The sequence below is a fragment of the Chelonia mydas genome, unplaced genomic scaffold (genome assembly GCF_015237465.2).
Source record: "Chelonia mydas isolate rCheMyd1 unplaced genomic scaffold, rCheMyd1.pri.v2 scaffold_72_arrow_ctg1, whole genome shotgun sequence".
Classification (NCBI taxonomy): Eukaryota; Metazoa; Chordata; order Testudines; family Cheloniidae; genus Chelonia; species Chelonia mydas.
The window spans coordinates 28268-50363 of NW_025111279.1; the positions used below are offsets into that span (position 1 = coordinate 28268).

At 52.3% G+C, this 22096-nt stretch overlaps 4 non-coding genes across 4 annotated transcripts; 3 read left to right on the forward strand and 1 right to left on the reverse strand.

Annotated features, from left to right (window-relative positions):
• Nucleotides 1-681: 681 nt before the first annotated feature.
• Nucleotides 682-763, forward strand: TRNAS-UGA. Its single transcript has one exon. It is a non-coding gene; the product is annotated as a tRNA-Ser (tRNA).
• Nucleotides 764-5194: 4431 nt separating this feature from the next.
• TRNAI-UAU lies at nucleotides 5195-5288 on the reverse strand. Its single transcript has 2 exons — nucleotides 5251-5288; nucleotides 5195-5230 (listed from the first exon to the last, which is right to left on the reverse strand). It is a non-coding gene; the product is annotated as a tRNA-Ile (tRNA).
• Nucleotides 5289-11030: 5742 nt separating this feature from the next.
• On the forward strand, nucleotides 11031-11103 carry TRNAR-CCU. The gene has a single exon. It is a non-coding gene; the product is annotated as a tRNA-Arg (tRNA).
• A 10206-nt stretch (nucleotides 11104-21309) lies between these two features.
• Nucleotides 21310-21382, forward strand: TRNAF-GAA. Its single transcript has one exon. It is a non-coding gene; the product is annotated as a tRNA-Phe (tRNA).
• The last annotated feature ends 714 nt before the right edge of the window (nucleotides 21383-22096 follow it).

Below are 22096 nucleotides of genomic sequence, written 5' to 3' on the forward strand. Positions count from 1 at the left end.
AACGGTCGATTTTCCCATCATTTCACATCCTTACATCCAAACAAGATGATTTTCTGAAAGACCCATCCTCTTTCAACCAGAAGATATTGGGGGTGGGATGTAGGAGTCACTGGGGAAAACACAGAGACACAATTTCCTTTGCACAGATCCATGAACAGCAAAACCTCCCTATGTGTCTTGTCTGAGCCAGGGCATTCAACTCCAGGGAACCCTTCTCTCCTGCAATGGCAATGGTCAGACAGAGGGGATGTGGCCACCTGCATCCCTGACAGGGAGATATTGGCTCGGCTCTTTCTTTATGCTGCTCTTGCTAGTCCATGAAACATCAAGGATGGAATGCAAGGCTGAGTTCATGCACCAACCCCCTGAAAAATGTCCATGCCCCAGAGAAATCCTGACCCCTGCTATTGGAATGATGTGCTGGAGATTTAACTAGGAAAGGGACTGTCTGAATTGTCAATTTGGGGAATGAACAATGATCTACAGCAATGTCGTTAACACAAAAACACTCTCATCATGCTCCAGCCGGAAGGGAAATGGGCAGGAATTCTTGCTGTTCAGCCATGGACACACTTACACTAATGCACAGCCTTGAGTGTGCTGGGGAAGTGGATCTGAGCAATTTGAAGTGACAATTCTGTGAGAACTGAATCATAGTGTAGTGAAATAGCCATCCATCGCGTAGTTGTGGCCGAGTGGTTAAGGCGATGGACTTGAATTCCATTGGGGTCACCCCATGCAGGTTCAAATCCTGCCAACGATAGAAGCACAAGAATGTTATGACTACTGCAATCTTAGTGCCGCAGCATTTGAACTGGAGCCAGATCTGGTCTCACTCTGAGGTTGTCTACACTTAAAACACTGCGATAGTGCTTTGGAGTAGACAGTTGCTACAGCGAGTGGAGGGGTTTTCCCATCGCTGTAATAGTTACATTGACGGAACAATTTTTCCTTCTATTTAGCTCTATCTAACCAGGGCTTAGGTCAGCTTAACTGCATTGGTTTGGGGGTGTGGATTTTTCACACCCTGAGACACGTAGCTCTGCCAGTTAAGTGTCCAGCGTACACCAGCCCTTAGATCCCTCTTAGGATTTCCATGCAGGCACTGAACTGTGAGAGGAAAACATCAGCTCACAAACACAGAGACTGAATTCCCCACAGTTAATCTCTCTGCGCTTTCCAGAATGTCACAAAATTCAATTCATTCCTGCTAGGACAGAGAAAAAATAAGTGATGCAAAGTTTTTGGCTTGATTAAATAAAATTAACGGTTTAATTACTACAGTAAAATATGTACCGATTCCTCTAAATAACACCATAACATGAGATAAGAGCAGAGACAAATCTTGTCAGTGACGACTAATTTAACAAATGATCTTCCCATTATTAATTTCCACTGTGCCCCCACTGCAGGTCTGGGCCCCTCCAGTGTAACTGCTCTGCATTCGCCTTCCTGTTAGAATTGGTTCTGGACATTCCCAGCTTTGGAAAATTGTGCAATTCAGAATTTGAATAGTGACCCCGGCTCCTTCCTGCACCTGCTCTACATCGCTACACAGCACCTTCTCCACCTGCAGAGTCACCCGCAGGGTTCAGCAGGGACCCCTGGCAAGGACAGTGGGTGCAGCTAACAGCCCGGTGTGCCTGGCAGTGAGGCAGGGGCAGCCCGAGGCTGGAAGCTCTGAGTCAGCTGTGGAGAAACACCCCCCCACACACAAGTACAGCGATTGAATTCCCCAACTTTAGCATCATGATGCCCTGTAGAAAGCCCCACGTGTCCGTTGTTTTTTCACAGGGCGATGCAAAAATCAGGTGACACCAATTTTGAAGTTTGAGTAAATAAAGTTTCGGAGATAGTTATTAAGCTCACAAAAATATGCCAAAGATCCCTCTGCATAACACCGGAAGATGAAATAGGAACAGAGACAAACCTTGTCAGCAATGGCTAATTTCCCAAACGATCCTTGTTAGAATAGAGATATTCAGGCCTGCCTGTAAAGCCTATACTTTAAGAGTACAGACTTTTTTTTATCACAGTGTATTTTTGCTGTGTGTTTTCATCACTTAGCTAGTTACGGGGTACAAAACAAAGAATCAAAATCACAGTCTGCCTGTGTACGGGCCTTCTCTCCCCAGGAGAGTCTGAGCCTGGGTTCTTAGGCTAAGGCCTTTGGCTAAGCTGCAGGAGCAGCCATAAACTGGGAAGCGAACGGTCACATCCTCACATCCCCAACCCGTCCCACTAAAATACGGTGGTATTGGTCGGTTAGGAAGACGATCCTGTCCTGATAGTGCCCATCACCACCAGATACAGAAACAGATCTTAAGAGAGCCTCCTGTCTGGCAAGAAATCTTAGTGAAATCCTAGCGGATCTTAAACATAAAAAAGAAGCTTACAAGAAGTGGAAGGTTGGACATACGACCAAGGAAGAGTATAAAAATATTGCTCGGGCATGTAGGAATGAAATCAGGAGGGCCAAATCGCACCTGGAGCTGCAGCTAGCAAGAGATGTCAAGAGTAACAAGAAGGGTTTCTTCAGGTATGTTGGCAACAAGAAGAAAGCCAAGGAAAGTGTGGGCCCCTTACTGAATGAGGGAGGCAACCTAGTGACAGAGGATGTGGAAAAAGCTAATGTGCTCAATGCTTTTTTTGCCTCTGTCTTCACTAACAAGGACAGCTCCCAGACTGCTGCACTGAGCATCACAGCATGGGGAGTAGATGGCCAGCCCTGTGTGGAGAAAGAGGTGGTTAGGGACTATTTAGAAAAGCTGGATGAGCACAAGTCCATGGGGCCGGATGTGCTGCATCCGAGAGTGCTAAAGGAATTGGCGGCTGTGATTGCAGAGCCATTGGCCATTATCTTTGAAAACTCGTGGCGAACGGGGGAAGTCCCGGATGACTGGAAAAAGGTTAATGTAGTGCCCATCTTTAAAAAAGGGAAGAAGGAGGATCCTGGGAACTACAGGCCAGTCGGCCTCACCTCAGTCCCTGGAAAAATCATGGAGCAGGTCCTCAAGGAATCAATCCTGATGCACTTACATGAGAGGAAAGTGATCAGGAACAGTCAGCATGGATTCACAAAGGGAAGGTCATGCCTGACTAATCTAATCACCTTCTATGATGAGATTACTGGTTCTGTGGATGAAGGGAAAGCAGTGGATGTATTGTTTCTTGACTTTAGCAAAGCTTTTGACACGGTCTCCCACAGTATTCTTGTCAGCAAGTTAAAGAAGTATGGGCTGGATGAATGCACTATAAGGTGGGTAGAAAGTTGGCTAGATTGTCGGGCTCAACGGGTAGTGATCAATGGCTCCATGTCTAGTTGGCAGCCGGTGTCAAGTGGAGTGCCCCAAGGATCGGTCCTGGGGCTGGTTTTGTTCAATATCTTCATAAATGATCTGGAGGATGGTGTGGATTGCACTCTCAGCAAATTTGTGGATGATACTAAACTAGGAGGAGTGGTAGATACGCTGGAGGGCAGGGATAGGATACAGAGGGACCTAGACAAATTGGAGGATTGGGCCAAAAGAAATCTGATGAGGTTCAAGAAGGATAAGTGCAGGGTCCTTCACTTAGGACGGAAGAACCCAATGCACCGCTACAGACTAGGGACCGAATGGCTAGGCAGCAGTTCTGCGGAAAAGGACCTAGGGTGACAGTGGACAAGAATCTGGATATGAGTCAGCAGTGTGCCCTTCTTGCCAAGAAGGCCAATGGCATTTTGGGATGTATAGGTAGGGGCATAGCGAGCAGATCGAGGGATTGATCATCCCCTTCTATCTGACATTGGTGAGGCCTCATCTGGAGTACTGTGTCCAGTTTTGGGCCCCACACTACAAGAAGGATGTGGATAAATTGGAGAGAGTCCAGAGAAGGGCAACATAAATGATTAGGGGACTGGAACACATGACTTATGAGGAGAGGCTGAGGGAACTGGGATTGTTTAGTCTGCGGAAGAGAAGAATGAGGGGGGATTTGATAGCTGCTTTCAACTACCTGAGAGGTGGTTCCAGAGAGGATGTTTCTAGACTATTCTCAGTGGTAGAAGAGGACAGGACAAAGAGTAATGGTCTCAAGTTGCAGTGGGGGAGGTTTAGGTTAGATATTAGGAAAAACTTTTTCACTAGGAGGGTGGTGAAACACTGGAATGCGTTACCTAGGGAGGGGGTAGAATCTCCTTCCTTAGAAGTTTTTAAGGTCAGGCTTGACAAAGCCCTGGCTGGGATGACTTAATTGGGGATTGGTCCTGCTTTGAGCAGGGGGTTGGACTAGATGACCTCCTGAGGTCCCTTCCAACCCTGATATTCTATGATTCTATGATTCTATGAAATCCCTTCTCAATTGTTGTGGTTGTGAAGCCCTCATTTCAATATGTTTTAACTTTACGGCCCCCACTTTTCTGTTGTCAATCTGTCTGGTTCTCTAATAGTTTCTGACTGCTGTATAATTAATTTTGCTATGTGTAAGTTCATTAGTGTAGTGGGATATAATTGGTTAGAGAATTATGTTACAATATATTAGGATTGGTTAATTACATTTCAGTAAAATGATTGGTTAAGGTATAGCTGAGAATATTACCATATAATCTGGAGTCAAACAGGAAGTGGAAGTGGAAATTGGAATCATGTTTGCGAAGTGGGGGAATGGGAACAGGGAACAGAGACACAGGCAAGGCTCTGCAGCGTCGGAGCCGGGAAGGGGGACGCGGGGTAAACGCTTTGCAGTGTCGGAGCTGGGAAGGGAACACTGGGGAGCAGAGTCTATCAGTGTATAGAGATAAGCCCCAGTGGTGTGAAGGGCTTCAAAATATGCTTCCTTGGAAACTAACCCCAGGAAACATCGCATTGTCTGCACTTCAGACTTCTGGTCTTTTGCTGCTTGCTGCTTGCGTGACAAGAATTGGGGAAGAGGGCAGGGGAAGAGAAAGCCCTCTAAGAAAATGGCTACCTTGCTCCTCTCCCTCCCCAGGCGTCAAGCATCCGCAGGACTCGAGGCTCTGCTTGAGGGATCCTGGCACAGCGGCTGGTGGGGGAGAAAGGATTGTAGATTCTGACCTGCACTCTGCAGAGGAGGGAATAATTGAAGGGGGCATTTTTGAGTCCTCCCCCATCCTCACTGTCCCCTGGGCTGGCATTCTACCCTCCACAGAGCCAAACAAACAAGTGGGTGAAACCATTTGGTTAATGAAAACCAGTGCTCCAGGTGAGGCTTGAACTCACAACCTCAGCATAGCTCCTCTCAGCACTGCCCTATAAGTACTGCGTGCTAACCAATTGCACCACTGGGGCACCTGGTTATGGCTGCTCTCCCAGGCCCCTAGGGTGAGAAAGGCGAGGCGTGACCCCCCAAAACTTCTCAGTGGAGCTGAGAGCGGGAGGAGACAAGTGTTGGTCCTTGGTGGGTGGGTTCTTCTGAAGGGTTCCCGGCACCATTTGACCCTCTTGTTCTTCTCTGTGCGATACCAGAGCTGACTGAGGCTAAATGGAGAGTCTTGCTGCAGATCAATAGATCTGAAATCCCCGAGAACCAGGTCTAAGCGCTAGTCCTGCTTTGGGACAGAGTCTCTCAGGCAGGAAACTGCCGAGTCTGTGCGAGCGGTGAGGCTCCCTCGCTAACAGCTGAGATCAGTGAGAGCTGTGTGAAGCGCCAGGACCCAGGGGTGTGTGAACAGGGGGGCACAACGCCCCAGGACTTTTAGAAATGGGAGGGCTCTGCCTTACCACTTTGTAATGACCATAAGGGCGAGGGAGGGTGGGGAGGGGGTGGAGAGCAGTGATCGGGAGGCGGGGTCTTGGGGGGAAGAGTCAGCGCAGGAGTGGGGCCTCGGGGAGAAGGGGTGATGCAGGTGCATGGCCTCAAGAGGAAGGGATGGGACTGCTGTTCGGGCTCTGGTGGCCGCTACTTTTAGGGAGCCTGCACCGCTCTTAGTGGGACCGCAAGACATCCCAGAGGAGAGAGGGTGGCCAGCAGAGCAGTGACAGGGTGGAACGGCAAGTGACCGGCAATGTGGGCAGACAGGGGAGGGAGAAAGGGGCTTTCCCCCCAGGAGGTGAGAGGTGATCTCTGGGTTTTCATTGACCCAGGACAGCAGCTGGGAGTGAGGTGCAGTGAAGGGAGGGGCACTTCCAAAGAGCTTTTGGTCTCTGGATTTCAGAGCCCGAGGCAAAAGGATACTGCCCAGCGTACTGTGGGTGGGTGTTTTGCTCATAGTGTCGTGTTATGAATCCTGATTGTGGTGTTTTCCAAAGTTAAGACAAGGTGATTTTCCTCCTTTTTATTAAAGTTTCTTTTCTCCACTCAGTGCTGGTGAGTGAGGAAAGTATGGCCTCTTAGAGGCACCCAGTGGCCCTGGTTAGTTTCCCCAGATTACTGGGTGGGGGCTTACGCGGATTGTGTGCTGTGCTGTTGAAGAGGAGCCCCAAGCACCCGAACAGGGAATTGTGACTTCAGCCTTCAGATCGAGAGCCAGATGAGGGAAGAGCATCTCCGCGAGCAGGCTGGCTAACCTAGTGAGGGGGGCTTTAAACGAGGGTCACCAGGGGAAGGAGACCAAAGCCCTGAGGTAAGTGGGGAAGTGGGATACCGGGAGGAAGCATAAGCAGGAGCGCAGGAGAGGGGAGAGCTCCTGCCTCATACTGAGAAAGAGGGACGATCAGCGAGTTATCTCAAGTGCCTGTACACAAATGCAAGAAGCCTGGGAAACAAGCAGGGAGAACTGGAAGTCCTGGCACCATCAAGGAATTAGGATGTGATCGGAATAACAGAGACTTGGTGGGATAACTCACATGACTGGAGTACTGTCATGGATGGATATAAACTGTTCAGGAAGGACAGGCAGGGCAGAAAAGGTGGGGGAGTTGCACTGTATGTAAGGGAGCAGTATGACTGCTCAGAGCTCCAGTATGAAACTGCAGAAAAACCTGAGAGTCTCTGGATTAAGTTTAGAAGTGTGAGCAACAAGGGTGATGTCGTGGTGGGAGTCTGCTATAGACCACCGGACCAGGGGCATGAGGTGGACGAGGCTTTCTTCCGGAAACTCACGGAAGTTACTAGATCGCAGGCCCTGGTTCTCATGGGAGACTTCAATCACCCTGATATCTGCTGGGAGAGCAATACAGCGGTGCACAGACAATCCAGGAAGTTTTTGGAAAGTGTAGGGGACAATTTCCTGGTGCAAGTGCTGGAGGAACCAACTGGGGCGGAGCTCTTCTTGACCTGCTTCTCACAAACCGGGAAGAATAAGTAGGGGAAGCAAAGGTGGATGGGAACCTGGGAGGCAGTGACCATGAGATGGTTGAGTTCAGGATCCTGACACAGGGAAGAAAGGAGAGAAGCAGAATACGGACCCTGGACTTCAGAAAAGCAGACTTTGACTCCCTCAGGGAACTGATGGGCAGGATCCCCTAGGAGAATAACATGAGGGGGAAAGGAGTCCAGGAGAGTTGGCTGTATTTTAAAGAATCCTTATTGAGGTTACAGGGACAAATCATCCCAATGTGCAGAAAGAATAGAAAGTATGGCAGGTGACCAGCTTCGCTTAACAGTGAAATCCTTGCTGATCTTAAACTCAAAAAAGAAGCTTATAAGAAGTGAAGGATTGGACAAATGACTGGGGAAGAGTATAAAGATATTGCTCGGGGATGCAGGAGTGAAATCAGGAAGGCCAAATCACACCTGGAGGTGCAGCTAGCAAGAGATGTTAAGAGTAACAAGAAGGGTTTCTTCAGGTATGTTAGCAACAAGAAGAAAGTCAAGGAAAGTGTGGGCTCCTTACTGAATGAGGGAGGCAACCTAGTGACAGAGGATGTGGAAAAAGCTAATGTACTCAATGCTTTTTTTGCCTCTGTCTTCATGAACAAGGTCAGATCCCAGACTACTGCACTGGGCAGCACAGCATGGGGAGGAGGTGACCAGCCCTCCGTGAAGAAAGAAGTGGTTCGGGACTATTTAGAAAAGCTGGACGTGCACAAGTCCATGGGACCGGATGCGCTGCATCCGAGAGTGCGAGAGGAGTTGGCGGATGTGATTGCAGAGTCATTGGCCATTATCTTTGAAAACTCATGGCGATCCGGGGAAGTCCCGGATGACTGGAAAAAGGCTAATGTAGTGCCCATCTTTAAAAAAGGGAAGAAGGAGGATCCTGGGAACTACAGGCCAGTCAGCCTCACCTCAGTCCCTGGAAAAATCATGGAGCAGGTCCTCAAGGAATCAATTCTGAAGTACTCAGAGGAGAGGAAAGTGATCAGGAACAGTCAGCATGGAGTCACCAAGGGCAAGTCATGCCTCACAAATCTAATTGCCTTCTGTGACAAGATAACTGGCTCTGTGGATGCGGGGAAAGCAGTGGACTGACTTTAGCAAAGCATTTGACACGGTCTCCCACAGTATTCTTGTCAGCAAGTTAAAGAAGTATGGGCTGGATGAATGGACGATAAGGTGGATAGAAAGTTGGCTAGATTGTCGGGCTCAACAGGTCGTGATCAATGGCTCCATGTCTAGTTGGCAGCTGGTATCTAGTGGAGTGCCCCAACGGTCAGTCCTGGGGCCAGTTTTTTCAATATCTTCATAAATGATCTGGAGGATTGTGTGGATTGCACCCTCAGCAAGTTTGCAGATGACACTAAACTGGGAGGAGAGGTAGATACACTGGAGGGTAGGGATAGGATACAGAGGGCCCTAGACAAATTGGAGGATTGGGCCAAAAGAAATCTGATGAGGTTCAACAAGGACAAGTGCAGAGTCCTGCACTTAGGACGGAAGAATCCCATGCACCACTACAGACTAGGGACCGAATGGCTAGGCAGCAGTTCTGCGGAAAAGGACCTAGGGGTTACAGTGGACGAGAAGCTGGATATGAGTCAACAGTGTGCCCTTCTTGCCAAGAAGGCCAATGGCATTTTGGGAAGTATAAGTAGGGGCATTGCCAGCAGATCGAGGGACGTGATCATTCCCCTCTATTCGACATTGGTGAGGCCTCATCTGGAGTACTGTGTCCAGTTTTGGGCCCCACACTACAAGAAGAATGTGGAAAAAGTGGAAGGAGTCCAGCGGAGGGCAACAAACATGATTAGGGGACTGGAACACATGACTTCTGAGGAGAGGCTGAGGGATCTGGGATTGTTTAGTCTGCAGAAGAGAAGAATGAGGGGGGATTTGATAGCTGCTTTCAACTACCTGAGAGGGGGTTCCAAAGAGGATGGATCTAGACTGTTCTCAGTGGTAGCTGATGACAGAACAAGAAGTAATGGTCTCCAGTTGCAGTGGGGGAGGTTTAGGTTGGATATTAGGAAAAACTTTTTCACTAGGAGGGTGGTGAAACACTGGAATGCGTTACCTAGGGAGGTGGTGGAATCTCCTTCCTTAGAGGTTTTTAAGGTTAGGCTTGACAAAGCCCTGGCTGGGATGATTTAGTTGGGGATTGGTCCTGCTTTGAGCAGGGGGTTGGACTAGATGACCTCCTGAGGTCCCTTCCAACCCTGATATTCTGTGATTCTATGATTCTATGTGCAGCCAGCTGAACTAGCCAGGCCACCTAAATTTATTCACCCGTCCACCACAAGAGCAAGCCCTGGGTGCTTCTCAGAAGCTGGGGAAAAGCCTCTTGGGGAAATATCTCCTGCGCCACTGCCAAAAGGACCACTTGAGTGGGAACGGTCAGAGGCCTCACTGGGGGGGCTGGCCGTGCTTTCCTACCACCTTGTGATGCTGGCCGCAGAGAGAATGCTGGTCTGTGGGTGGCCTTCAGTGGGGGTTCGGCAGGGAGCAGGGAGCAGGCTGTCTGTCTGTCTCTGTGGCTGTCTGCTGGCCACACATAGGCATGTTCCTCCTCTCCTCTTGCCCCACGCATGGTTGCTCTGTGCCTTTTAAGCCTTCCCTTGGAGCTGTCAGCACCAGCCGCCTCTGTTCTAGGTGCCCAGAGGAGGAGAGGTGCGCTGGGCTCCAGCCTGGGACTCTTCCTCCCTCCTGCCCAGCCCTGACTATGAAGCCTGTCCCTGGCACTCCTTTATTCAAGCGCCATGTGGGTAAGAGGAAGAGGTGGCAACTGCCGGTAGAAGGACCAAACTTGTGAGCATCAGGTGAAGCAGCGAGAAACACAATGTTCAGGTGTCTCTAGCCAGACTGTTAAGTTCCAGGGCCCCAACCTATTGTAGCCAGACCACTGAACCAGCTGGACCAAAGACCTATCTCCAGTGGGCATCAGTTGCCCAGGAAGAGGGAAAAAATTCACTCTGGTTCACCCAGAGACACGGAAACCAAGCACCCTAAACTCTAAGGCTTTGCAGCAAACCAGCATAGCCTCAGGAGGTCCCACTGAGATCTGAACTCAGATCGTAGGATTCAGAGTTTTGCGGGCTGACCATTACACCATGGGACCTGCTAGCATTTCCATTTTTGGACCCCTGTGACTCTCAGCTGGCTGGCTAGCACTCTGCACTTATTGCTTCCCTCCGGCTGCTTCCTCTTGCAGGACTCTCTCTCCTCCATCAACTGTAGCCCTGCACTACTGGATCTGCGGGTCCTGCCCTGAGTCCCTGCATCCCCCTGCTTTGTCTCCATTCCCTGCAGGCCGCAAAAATGTCCGGGGAGGCCGCCCCTCCCCTCACTTGGTGATCCTGCTCAAATCGTCCAGCTGCAGCCCCATCTCCTGGAACTCGGCCAGCTGACACTTGACCCAATTGTACAGCAGCCCGCAGCCTCCCCCTGGGTCTGCCCCACCTGGTTACTCCTTACAGGCTGACCAGACCCCCCTTCCAGCCCCAGATTCGCCCCTAATCATCCTACTGGCACTCAGAGCCACAGACATGGAGGTGCTGGAGGAGGGAGGTGTGACTCTAGGGAGGGGTTCTTCTCTAAAGATGGCTGCAGAAAGGTGGTGCTCAGCTCTGTCAGTGACCTGCCCCGTTGCCTCGCTGCCAGGGGAGGCAGACAGTTCTGTAAAGTGCATAAAGGGAATATTAGGTTCCAAGTGAACGTGAGGAATGTGCAATTATGAGAGGGAATTTCCATCCCTCCTTCACTTATGCAGCTGGGCCCCAGTGGCCTAATGGATAAGGCATTGGCTTCCTAAGGCAGAGATTGTGGGTTCAAGTCCCATCTGGGGTGAAAAGCTGCTTTCTTCTTCTACATTGCAAGGAAACCTTGGTCTTATTTTCACCAAGGAAGCTGGGAGATGTTGGAACACAAAGTACTGGATCTTGGGAACAATCCCCCACAAATGTCATCTTCCACTCAACAAACGCTTTCTAAACCCATCAGTACCAAACAGTTAATACTAGTGTTTGTCTGAGAACAGAGTGAAGGGGAGTGTTTACTCCAACGTGTCAATGAACGAAACAGATGAAAAGAGCAAGGCCGTTCTGAAAGAGAATGGATCTGTCCGGAGACAAAGCAGAGCCTGAGGATGAGCAATGGTGTAAAAAGAAGAGGTTCAAATGTGTGTTAGATGTTAGTTAAGTTGGTCTGGCAAATTTAAAGAAAATACCAATGCCCTTAGCATGATGCGGACACTGGCTGTTTCTGACCTTTTACTGAGAGTTCATTGAGAAATATTTTCCTTAATTATGTTATGGAATAAAGGGTGTCTTGCCCTTCGAGACAACATGGCTACATGGCATGGGGCCAATGCGCACCTTCCAGTCAACTGCTAGAGAAGACAACAGCAACACAGGCAGGGATGGCAGCAGGGCAGGCTGCAGCTCCAGGAAGATGGTGGTACCAGGTCTCATCAGTGGGGAGGTGGCCACCCCAGCATGCACATGGCTGAGCCAGCAAGTGTGGTGTGTGCTGCAGCGTGCTGCTACCCACTTTTGCAACCGTGTTGCCCTGAGGACACTCATGTATCTGGGTCGTATCAGATCTCTGGACGGGCTCACAGAGCAGCTCAGCCTCGCTTGGCAGAGACTGGCCAGACCCCAGGAAGAGGAGGGCGTGCACTCAGGCCCTGTAACGGGGTTCACTCACCAGGGTGGCGCCTTCCGCTGTTTGTCTCAGGGATTAGCTCACTCAGCCAGAGTTCCTTCTCCTGGTGGTGCTTGTCCATCCTTGTCACGCTTGCAGACCCACCTCAGTCCAAGTACCGCAGCATCCTCTTTATGACTCGGCCATCCGGCTGTGCCATGATCTGTGCTCCTTCCTTCCAGGGTGATGGGGCAGGGTGTGATTATCTCCAAATCCAGCCATGTCCCCAGTGGTGAGTGGCAGGGAACCAGGCCCACAGTACTCTGGGTTCCAGCCCAGGGATCCTGTAGAAACAGCTTCTGCTTCCTCTCCTTAACTGCCTCCACCAGTGCTGCTTCAATTCCCGGGGCTGCTCCCGCAATCCCAGCACGTTGTTCGCCCTCTTCTCAGGGTCTCAAGCCTGCAAGTCCCAGCAACCAGCCAGGAGCTCTCTCTAGCTTCCCCTGGTCCCTGCTAGCAGCTGCCCTGCCAGAGGTGCTGTGACCCTGTGACCCATATTCTTCAGAGAGACATTGTTATGATATACATACGGCATTACTAACATGTGTTTTATGCAAGATGGGTCATGTGAGATATCACTGGAAAGGTTAGACTGTTCTTGAACTCAAGATTTAGGCCACTAAGTCCAGAGTCAACATGGCTGTCCTTGGGTTCAGGATTGCGTGGTCTATCGGCTTGAGTCAATATGGCACCGTGAAGTACAGGGATGAATGACCTAATGGCCAGTGTCAATATGGCCACCCTTTGGTTCAGGGTTGCAAGGCCGAATTGCCAGATCCAGGGGCCACTTTGGAAGGGCCCAGCTAACTCCACCGGGTCCCAGCCCAAGGCCCTCTCAAGTTAAGTGCGTTTGCCACCCAGCCAGCCGAGATCCTACCGCAACATGCTGACCTTACACGGGTACGAGACACCACTCACTCCGCCTCCCTGGGCCACTTTCTGCCTTATTTCCTGAAGCTGTCATCCAAATATCATCGGGATCTCTGGGTTCCCTGGCACTGGCAGCTCTGTGGAACTTTGTACATCCAACAAACAATTTTTTAGTGTAGACAAGGCCTCAATGTGCCTCTTTTTTTTAACCGTTCCTCAGAGATCAGGTTTTTTTAAACCTTGTATCATTTTTGTTGCCTTGCTATGTCTGAAAGGAGACTAGCTCCAAATCTGGGCTTTTCAATCTTTTCCAAGATGTCTTTATTAATGATGAATAAAACTGATTCTGTAATAAGTGAGTCCCTTACCATTATTATATGTCGCAGTATTGAGCATCTAATACTCAATGGATTGACTCAGTTCCAGGGTGAGGGGAGGACCTGTAGCTCTGGATCTCTGCGAGAGGATCTGGACTGGACTCTGATGTTATTTTTAATGACAGTTATTACAGTGGTGCCTAGAGATCAACCCAGCATGCAGAGCCATTGTGCCAGGGGCTGTACAAACACTGTAGCACACAATCCCTGCCCGAAAGAGCTGTCAGTCTCCATAGAGAAGCCAGCCCCAGGGTCTATAATAGACATCTCCAGTAGAATACAGACAATAGCCAGGGCCCCAGCTCAGAATCTGAGTGCCCCCCCGGACCCTCTGGCAAGGGGCATGCAGAGTGTGAGTGCGCACTGGGTGTCAAGGGGAAATGGTGGAAGATACAAGACAGCAGAGGGGATTCACATCTGCAGACCTAGCTGGCAGACCCAGCCAGCACTTCACCGTTCCCCATCCCAACCAGGGAACAACTCCTCTGGGTGGAAAACCTCACAACCCCTACGGCGGCCGCTAGCAAAATGATTCACGGCATGGTTTGGCTTCAGTGGATGTTGGCAGCAGAACCAAAGCTCATTAACACGATCTGTGAACTTGTATCTCTAAAGCTTTACAAAATCACCAGGACTTTCTAGTAAAATATTGTCCTTTTCCTTTGCGATGAGCATGTCACTGGCAGAGGACAGCCTGGAGATCTTCTGAAATCTAACCCGTTGGAAGAGCTGGCGTGCTCAGTGCTCACCCCAAGCATTCAGGCGTGTGGAGCGGGACACCGGCGCGTGCTATGGCAAGTGCCCTAGTCATTACTGCTCCAGGAGCCCATATGTACAATTTCTGTAGGTTCCAACATTCAGACAATGCTCTGTTCTAACAACGTCTCATGCCTGTTCAAAGAAGAGAAAGGTTCTATCCTGAGAGTCCCTGGCAAAACTAGTCTGCCCTCATGAACACTGACTCCTCCTGCAAAACGACCCACACACCCACTGCCCTCGGGCAATGGTCCAGGTAGAGTGTCTCTGAACATGCGAGTGACTGCAAACGCCGCATCTCTGGCACACCTGGGGCTGCCTGCAGTTAACAGGTATCGAATGGCATTTTCTCTTATGGCTGCTAAAGACACTCAAACACAAGACTGCTATGCTTAAAGTGTTGATGATCTAGGCTGAGATTTTCAAAGGCAATTTGGCTAAATGGATCCAAAGTCGCACTGGATGTGGACAGTGAACTCCCGGAGGCTCCTGCAGATTCCCTTACACCAGCACTCATTCACTTCTCTTCTATTTACATCGCCCATTCCCATGTGTTCCTGGGAGCCCCTGACAACCAGAATGGGACATCAATGCATGGTTCGATTTCTAAAACAGTTGTGATACCAACTCTGTAATACAGGGGCTACTCCAAAGTGGGCCAGAGAGATTCCCCTGGCTATCCCTTGGCTCGGACGGGGCAGGCCAGCCATGCTGGACTGTCTGGGGTTCCCTGCGTACATGAAAGGAGGAAAGCAGGCATTCTGTGCCACACGTGATCAATCACAGCTTTTATACCTGTCTCCTGTAGAAGCCAAATTCCATGGTAATTAGAGATATGCCAGGTGTTGGCAAAGATTTTTCTCATGCTTTACAACACCTGGCAACATGAAATATTTCGAATAATCTCCATCAGCTCTTGTTTCACATGTAGCCAGCGACAGGGGTTGGCCTAAGGCCCAGGGGCAAAGGGGGAGTTTATTTCCCTGTGTGGGGTGGAATGAAACCACTAGCCGCAGCCCCTCTCACCAGGGCTGAAGAGAGAGTTCTGAGCAGGGGGCAGCGCAGCAAGTGACACCGAGGCCGACTGATTCCACGGCAGAATTTGGCAAACCACCCCCGAGTGCGGAAGCAGCTACAGAGCCAACATGCTCAACAAGATGGAGGTTCGGGTCACCAAAAGCTCCCTTCTCTGCTGGGAGCTTTGGGTCCTGCCATCAGCTGGGGCACCAAGTCCCAGGGCCTCTGGCTCTTCACCAGAACTGAACTTGGAGGGTCACCCGTGGGGGTGAAAGGGACATTCGGTCCTTGGCCTGACACTGCTAAAACGTGTCCATCCGTGTGGGCACCTGTCTTCTTTTAAACGTGCATAAAACAGACTGAAAGCAGGGCTGGTGCCTTGTACACCCGCTCGCAGCTCAGGCTGAGTAGATGCTGCTCAGGCAGCTTGTAAGGAGCATCTGTGGATGGCACCTGCCAGGAAGCATATGCGTTAGTTGCATGTCACACACTTTCCCACGGGATCCCGGCCTCATCCAGTGCACAGAATGGATAGTGCTGTGGGGACAAATCAAGCTGTGGACTGAAGGAGGCTGTCGTCTGTAGGACCCCAGCCTCATGTGCTGCAGAAGTTGGAAAGTGCGCAGTGAAGAAGGCAGAGAATTTCAGGAGGAGAAAGGCTGGTCCCATGGTTTAGACAGATGAATGCTGCCCTGGTAAACTGGATTTTCTCCCTGCCTCTGCCCCAGAGTTCTTATGTTATGTTTGGCAAGTCATGTAAACCAAAATTTTCACAAGTGGCCACTGTGTTCATTTTCTGGATACCCAATTTCCTCCATTAGAAGGAGTTATGCAGCTGGAGGGAAAGCAGGACAAAGTGTTGCAGCTATACAGGCATCTATATGGGTAGAAATATTGGGGGGAAAGAATTAAATGTTTGATCATGTAACATTATTGTATTAATATTTAGTTACCTCAGAACAAAGTATTCACAATTTCCAAGCTGAAGTGGGGAAGGCTTCACAGCCCTCAAATGGCATCCCCCTAGTTACAAAAATGAAAGAAAGACATTGAAGCTGTATCTTAAAATGCATGGAGCATGAAAGAAATGGTGCCTCTGGACCCCAGAGATCAGCAACTGAGAATTAGATGTGAGCAAACCAAAACTCACTCATTCACTCAGATATCTATCTATCTATCTATCTATCTATCTATCTATCTATCTATCTATCTATCTATCTATCTATCTATCTAATCTGATTGTTTTATGGCCATGTGCATTTATTTGTCTGTCTTAGGGCTGGTCTACACTTAAAATTCAGATTGACCTAGCTATGTCTTGCGGGGGCGGGGGGGAATTCATCCACCCGAGCGCCGTAGCCAAGCCGACCTAGCCCCTGGTGTAGACATGGTGAGGGGTGACAGCAGAATTCTTCTATCAACCTAGCTACGGCCACTTGGAGAAGTGGATTCCCACCATCGCGGTAACCCCCATCGCTCAATGCAGGAAGTGTCTACACTCTAGCGCTCCAGCTGCAGCGATATGTGTTGTTGTCGCACCCATAGCATAGCCAGGCCCTGAGGATGTTGGTCTCTTTGAATAAGTGACACCCCAAGAGGAGCCCCTGTCGCTTTGGAGTCACTGTTACTTTCCCGAGAGCAGGTTCTGTCAGTGATGTGACCCCGCAGCTAGGCACTGCCAATAGAAAGGCTTTTGAGGACAACAGATGATCCCAGCTTTTTTGAAGTCTTCAAAGCCCACTGGGACAATCCTCTTCACTTCACCGGTCATGATGCTGGGAGCCCCGCGGGCTGCTTGTCCATCCACTTGCTGCACGTGGGCAAAGAGGTCAGAAACTAAAAAAACCCGGCTGAGGAACCTTTCTGCCTGGTGTAGAGCCAGACTTCCAGGCTTGGGAGTTCTGCTTTGATTCCTTCATTTCAAACACCAAATGCAGATTTGGTCATGCTGGGGGGAGCTTGCAAAATACCATGTATGGAAAGAATCTTTTGTGAGTCCTACAAGGACAACAGCACGGCTCTTAGCCCCTTTTGCTGGGAGTCCCCGAAGTTACGCCGTGTGATGTTGCAGCCCATTCTAGGGACCCCAGGGGAGTGTTCAGTTTTACATACAACCATGTGCAACCATGAGCTGCCTGAACTCTCCAGCAGTCTGGGAGGCCTGAGCTACCTGCCCAGACCTGGCAGAATTGGCAGCAGAGAGGAATTGTTGTGCCCAGGCATGGAGAAGATGGTTTGTTTCCAACACGAGCACGGCAGCGCAGGGACTGACAGCAGCATGCTGCGCCTGCAAGGGGGTGTGGGGCTAGTGCTTTGAAGTCGGCTCATTATATATCCAGTTGCACGCGCTCAATAAATTCTATCCAGTGCAGCTCAAGGAGCAGACCCTACCTAGGAAGCTGGCCAAAGCGTGCCGGGCAATACGTGGCTGGAGAACTTTTCTCTCCTAGAGACTCTGCCTCTCTTGTTACCTTCCTGCTCCAGGCCAACAGCACTTTTTATTCTGCACCAAGGCAACTCTATGCCATGGGTGGGAACAGGCCCAGAGCCACCCCCTGCCCACTTTGCATTGCTCTAAAGAGAGGGGATTCCCACCTGGGTCCCAAGCAGCCAGTCCCCTTTGTGCGGAGCCTGGAACGAGGTCACTTGGGAGCGACTGCTCTCGCTGGGCCACCTCTTCCCCTGCCGTGTGGAGCGGGACCGACAGGGACGTGTTTCCAGGGCAAACGGTGACTTTTGGTTGCCACACTGAACATTTTCATTGCAAACCCAAAAGGTTTTGGGTGGAAAGTTTTCAATTTGGGGTTTTCCATTTTTTTCTGTAAAAACTGAACCTTTGTGTGGAAAGCATTTAACGGAAAATGAACTTTTCCATCAAAAATAGCTTCTACAGAAAAATGTTGATGGGTCCTATTGACGTGGGCTAAATCCGCTTTCACTGCCCCAGTCAATGGTGCGGCATGCGCACTGCCGGGCCTGTCCCTCCGGCAGAGCTCATATGGGGAGGGGGAGGAATTGGGTGCCCCACCCCATCTCTGCCATAGCTGTATCTCCGGCTGAGGCCTCTGGGGATCCCGGCTTGTCGGGCTTCCAGCTGAACCCAAATAGGCAGCTGCCAGGCTGCTAGGCAGGCTCCCACTCTCGGCTCACCTCCGACTGCTCTAAGGACTGGAAAGCCGGAAGCAGGGGCTGCCCTGCGGCTGCTGGCGGGTTTGGACCTGTGAGGGAGACACAGTGTGTGTGTCGGCTTCACTTGCATCGCCAGCACCAGCCATTGTCCCCATTTCCCAGCCTGAAGCCAAAGCCGGTTTCGCCAGGAAACCCCCGTTCAGAGCTGCAGTGCTCCTTTGGGGAGCCTGGCCAGGCCGTCTCTCCCTGGAGTCCATCGGTTAGTTCTCTCGGGCCCATGTGTGCGCGGTGCCCCCCAGTGCACATAGGGTAACCCTACATCGGTTGGGACGCCCTTTGTCCCAATATCAGGACCGTCCGGACCACAGCCGCGGCGCCATCGCTCACTGCTTCCTGGGGCAGCTCTCGGTGCCCGCCCGCCGGCAGGAGAGCCGCGTGCTGCAGGGGCGGGGCATGCAGGCGCCGGGAGCGGGCAGAGAGCCCCCCGCCCCCCCCACCTGACCTGACCCGTGACCCTTGGTGCCAGAGGGACCAGCCTGCCAGATGGTTCCCGGGACGGGAGCCGCCCCATGTAAGCACCGCTGGGACTCCCCACCTCGCCCCCCGGCTGGTCCCTCTGGCTCTTAGGGTCAGGGCGGGGGGCAAAGGGGCCTCTGCGCGCTGCCGGCACCTGCAAGCCCCGCTCGGCGGCTCTGGTGGCTCCCGTTGGCGCTTTCCCAGGCAGTGGGAGCCACGGAGCTCGCGCTTGTGGGGGGGGGCAGCACGTGGAGAGTCTGGAGACCCCCCCTCGCCGCTCTGACCCTAGGGGCCAGAGACCGCCCGGCAGGGCTGGTGAGTGCGGCCAGGGAAGGGGGCAGGGTGTGAAGGTGTGTGGGGGGTGCTGGGCTGTGAGGGTGGGGAGGTTTGTGTGTTTTGGGGGGCTAGGCAGTGGGGGCCTGTTGGGGGGTGCTGGGCAGTGGGGGAGAGCTGTGTGTGTCAGGGCACTGGGCAGTGCGGTCTGTGGGGGGCATTGTGTAGTTGTGGTGATGGGGCTGTGGGGAAGGGCGCTGGGAAGGAGGAGAATGTGTGTGTATTGGGACACGAGCGAGTCGGGGGTTCTGGGTGGGGTGCTGGGCAGCTGTGGTGGGGCCGTGGGCAGGGGGGCGCTGGGCGGGGTGTGTGTGTGCACAGCACTGTGCGTTTGTGGTGGAAGGGTTGTGGGGGGCTCTGGGCATAGTGGATCCAGGGGCGCTGGGCAGGGGAGCTGTGTGGCGCAGCGTGGGCCCACCCCCAGCAGGAAGGGGCATGCTGGTAGCACAGGGCCCGGCAGAACAGTGTGCCCTGGCTCCAGTCGGGGCTGTGCACCTGTGTCTGTCTCTCTCCCCCCCGACCCGGTCACCCAAAGTGTCCTGATATTTCACTCTTGGGAGCTGGTCACCCTAAGGGCGCTTGCTGCACGTCTGCCAGGAGAGCTCAGGAGCGAAAGCTGGGGCTGCCGAGAGCTGGGTGCCCCCGTCCTGTGGAGAGGCTGGATGGACGTGGCTGGGGGAGGCCAGAGGGATCCTCGCTGTGCTGCTACCAGGACAGTCAGATGGACCTTTTCCCTCTCTCTTCGGGGGGCAGAATGGATCCCTCTTCTCCAGCCAGCTGGGCTGCCGCCTTCCCCTCTGCCATGCGTTCATCAGGGAAACCAACGACTTCTGCGTGACGACCAGTGCCTGGGGGATAGATACCGGATGTGGCAGCCGGATCCCACCCCGGGCCAGGATGTGTGTGTTAAAAGGCCCCATCGTTGCAGTGGGCAGCATGCCAAGGGTATGAGTTGGCTCAGTGTGGTTACGTAATGGATTCGGCCACGGCACCTCCCCATCCCAGGGCAGTCCCATCAGAGAGCCTGAGAACCAGGATTCCTGGCGTGACATTCCCCTCCTGCAAGGACAGGGGGTGGAGCAGGGGGGAGTCGGGGCACGGCCAGGGGCAGAGGGGGGGTCGAGCACCCACCGGCGCCAGCAGAAGTTGGCGTCTATGCCATCTTCAGGTGGTTGGAACCATCAGCCTTTCAGCTACCAGCCAAAGTTGATAACCACAGACTCAGGTAACCGCTCACTTCCCAGGTTTGTTTCGGCAGCACCTACAGGGGTGCAACTGGCGAGGGCAGGGGGGATGCACTGCTGGGGCTGTGAGTCCAGGCCTCGCCCACAGCATCAGTGTTCATGCCATGTCACTTCCCCCACTGACTTTCTCTCATTCACCTAGAAAGTGTCATACGAGGGTGATGGCAATAAATTCTCAGCGCTGAACTGCGGAGGTTGGCCCCTAGATTGGGATCAGGATGGGTCTGAAAAGAAAAAGCTCCAAGAGTATAAAAACAGCCAGTCTCCAGGCGCAGGTATGGTACAACTCCTTCACAGGGAGCCACTGGTGGGAGGGGGTTTCCCTTCCCCTGTCAAATGTCCTGAGAGGTATTTTAAGATGAAGACAACACCCTGGTTCGCAGTTGACTGGCACGTCCTGGGTTAAAGAAAGAAAGGGCCCTAGGGTTCAGAGTCTGAAGTGTTTGTGTCCCCAGCCCTGTCACTGTCTGACCCCGCTGCAGCTGGGAGCAGGTTTGTACGTTGCTGTGGGGAACACAGACCCCTGGAGAGCAGTGGCAGCTGTTTCCATGGCAGAGAGCCTGGCCCTTAGGAGACGGGAAATGCAGCCTGGAGCCGAGGGGGAGGCAGCAGCTGCAGTTCCCACTCCTCGGGGACAGGCCTGTCAGCCAACAGACACGTCTCACCAGCCACAGCTAAGGGCGTCGGGTTCCTCCGGTGGGAGTGTGGCGCAGCCGTTCGTTCTCCTGTTCACACTCCTCTGCGGTGTGAAAATCAGGGAGGGGAGGCAGAAGCCCCACTTCCCTCCCTAAATGACGTCCAGTAGGGGAAGCCAGGACAACAGGGTGGGGTGGCAAGTGGTGGCCAGACTCTCGCCACCAGGGTCTCGTCTAGCTCAGGGTCCAGCTCAACTTCCTCCCTGCGCCACTGGCCCCCAGTCCACTTCTGCAACCAGGTCAACCCAGGAACTGAGGCGGGAATGGGGAGAGGGAGCAAGTCAAGCTGAGCAAGGCAGGCAAAAGCAAGTCTTGCCTTCATGGGCCGCTCACAACAAGGACCTTTTTCTGTGCTAAGGCTGACAAAAACATCCCGGACAGAGCAGCAGCAGGCCAAAGGAGCGCTATGCAGCTGCCGAAGTAGCTCAGCTGGGAGAGCGTTAGACTGAAGATCTAAAGGTCCCTGGTTCAATCCCGGGCTTTGGCAGGTCCTTTCATCCCACTTTGTGCAGAGGTGGCTTGTTTTCTGGAGCACAGCCGCTTTCCCTGATACAGTGTCCAGCCCAAAATATCAGCCCCCCGGTGCAAAAGCGCTATCTTAGGATGTAAACAGGAGGCTTCCTGCACTGGGACCCCTGACAGAGAGCTCAGTGCGGGGTGTAACAGCTGCTGACACTGAGGGTCCTGGGCTAAATCCACTTGCAGGTGGAAGTGTTTCAATTTATTTCATTGACAATGAGTAAGGCGACGATTTAATCACAGATATTTTTTCGTAAAAGTCATAGGCAGGTCACAGGCAAGAAACAAAAAATCATTGCCCGTGACCTGTCCATGACTTATACCATAGATACCCCTCCTTGAATCTTGCAGGGAGGGGATCCCAGGGAGTCTTCAGCACCAGCTGTGGGGGAAGGGAGTCTGGGGAGGCCCATAGCACCAGCTACCAGGGGAGAAGCCCTGGGGTCCGGCTGCCACTGCAGGGGGGAGCCCCAGGGGCTGAGCAGCTGCTCCCACTGCCCCCAGGACAGCTGCCGGGAGCCACTGAGCTGCGGCTGCTCCCGCCGCCCCCAAGACCACTGCTCAAATGGTCTCCAGGGCCAGCTGCATTGGCCGCTCCTCTGCTGGTCCCTGGGCCAGCTGCTTGGGCGGCCCTGGACTCAGCCACACTGGCCGCTGCAGAAGTCACGGAGGTCACAGGAAG